Here is a 2581-nt window from a genome sequence, read left to right as displayed (position 1 = left end):
ATACTCCATGGGTAGCACGCCAGGCTCTGCCATGCAGACGGGATACTCTCAATAGCTTGCCGGGCTCTCTAAGAGGGGCAGAGAAATCAAACCCAGGTCGACCGCATGCAAGGCAAATGCCCTACCCACTGTGCTATAGCTCCAGCCCACCTCCAAATACATGAGTAAAAATTCATTTAAATTATTCTACTTCCCAGCCTTTGGATTTCTGTGAAACTCTCTCTCTTCCTCTCTCTCTCTCATTTAGAAACTTATTTATTTTTCATCAACTTTATTTCTATATCCTGTGTGAGTCTATGGAAGAACAGCTTAAGACCACTCAATGGTTGTTCCTCCCCATTCAGTGGCCTGAGCAATGGGTGTCACAAAACCATCTTCTGTGGCAGGCTGAGCATTTCAGTTTTCAGTAGGGAACTGGTCAAAGGACAAGGAGAGCACCTGCACCCTTTCAGACCAGTCTGCAGCCTCTGGTTGAGTGGTTGAGTATAAGTAAATCAAAAGCTAGGTCAACCCATTCACCCTGAAATTCCTCTTTAGTCACAGTTTTCTCAGCAGCAGCCTACTCTTCCTTTTCAATCTTTTCAGGATTTCTGTCGAAGTAGAAATCAGGCATGGCGTTCCATGAGTGTTCACGGGAGATGGTGCATGCACAGAATCTACAAGACCAGCATCCACCACAAGAGACACATAGAGTAAGCTCCCTTCTTGTTGCAAGGGAGGACTATGTCCATGGAGGCAGAAGAGAGTCTGTGTTACACAGAACAATGGTAGGTAGGTTAATGCATAATGCCCCCATGAGGGTCTAGTGGTCAGACCTGGGGTCAGTAACTACCAGAAGTTTCAGCTCCAGGAAAATCACTTGGATTTGTTTCCAGGAGTGAATCAGCCAGTGATTGGAGACCAGTGGTAGCAGCAGCAGCAAATTTCAACACATATCTCTGGCCAGTATTCCTGGATAACACTATCATCCTGGATAACACTATCAGTTGGGTTTTCAGTAGCAATAATGGCACCAGCTGCCAGATGACACTTCTCCCAGGTTGTCTTCGAATTTATGATATAGATGACATCACTTGTCCCTTGGTAGGTGTACTGTTCTATCTGGAAGTCCAAGTTGGTGCCACTTAAGTGGGCACCTGATGCAAGGACTTTGAGGACATCCCCCTCCTTCATTTGCAGGACATCAAGGGCTCTGGATATTGTGAAATTTCCCTTTAAGTTATGATGGGACTCATGAACAATGCCTTATAGATCCCTTGATGGGCAGCACAGAAAAGCATGAGCCTCTTCTAATTGCAGGATATTTATAGCAAATCTGGGAATGGGACTGGGGAAGTAAAGGAGCCCTTGCCTTTGATTGAACCGTTCAATTCAAAACAGCTAATGACCTTCATCCCACATGACCATATCCAGGCATTGGTAGACTCACCTCATTTGTAGCTGAGTTTTGAGCTTCTACTGACCCACCCAAACCATTTCTGGAGGTCTCTAGTTCCAAAGAAATCATGGATCTTTGCAGGTTCTTAAATTCCTTGGGAGCTTATAAACAAAGAGAAATCTAAAAGCACCACCTATTAGTACAATTTTTTTATCAACAAGTTTTTCTAAAAGATTTTTCCCCCCAGTAGTTACACCTGATATCATAGTTCATCTCCATCAAAATCAGAATCCTTCCATGACAACTCGGGCATCTGTGCCAAGCCAGGTTGTCTTTACTTTAATTCACATAGGAGGCTAAGAGAAAGTATTTTATTTGCATTAAGCACTAAAGAGAGGATTGATAACTAAAATAATTAGTGCATTCCTTTGCCTACCAAACCATAGGCCTTCAATGATCATACAGTCCCTTTCTTGTCTTTGTTGTGAGTCTACCTAGGTTCTAAGTTCGTGGACCTTCATCACCAGGATTTTCCACAGGTTCCTATTTCTGCTTTGAAAGAGCTATGTGGTCACTGGGTTTATTTAGCCACCAAGACTAGCTTTTAAATGAAATCTTTATATTGTCTCCAAGTTAGTGCTTTTGTTTTAAGAAGGGTTTGAAGGTTTTATTCACTCATGGATTTGGGAATCATTACCAATGAATCACAACCTTCCACTGTTTGTATTAAATATTAGCCTTCTTTTTTATGGTGTCACCACTGTATAGAGGCATCTTGCATAGCTTTAGAGAAAGCACTGAACCACTGTTAAGGAGCCTGAGGATTGATTACTAGAACCTGAGTGAGATTAACCTCACTTAGCATACTTTGAGATCACAAGATCACTGGTAGTCTCATATTGAGTCTATGTTTTATACAGCTTACACAATACCACAAATTACTCCAAATACATAAATGGGTAGAGAGAAAGGTTGCAGGGGTCAGTTTGGACAGTATGTTCAAAAGCAGTTCCTATGGCAAATATTTGCCTAATTGGGTCTGTTACCTTGGACTTATCTGGAGGTCAAATATCCTTTCAAGTTCCCGTCTAACTGGGGGGTAGCCACCCTGGCTACTACAAAGTGGACAGATGTTAGAAATTGAACATAATTGTTGGAGCTTGAATGTCTGGGTGAATTCCCCAGAGCAAGGACTGGGAAGGA

At 42.5% G+C, this 2581-nt stretch overlaps 1 pseudogene; it reads right to left on the bottom strand.

Annotated features, from left to right (window-relative positions):
* Positions 1-309: 309 nt before the first annotated feature.
* On the bottom strand, positions 310-1194 carry LOC101546630 (40S ribosomal protein SA-like; annotated as a pseudogene).
* Between the last annotated feature and the right edge of the window lie 1387 nt (positions 1195-2581).

The sequence above is a fragment of the Sorex araneus genome, chromosome 11 (genome assembly GCF_027595985.1).
Source record: "Sorex araneus isolate mSorAra2 chromosome 11, mSorAra2.pri, whole genome shotgun sequence".
Taxonomy (NCBI): Eukaryota; Metazoa; Chordata; class Mammalia; order Eulipotyphla; family Soricidae; genus Sorex; species Sorex araneus.
Note: the sequence above shows the minus strand (reverse complement) of the source record. Positions and strands in the feature narration are given on the sequence as shown.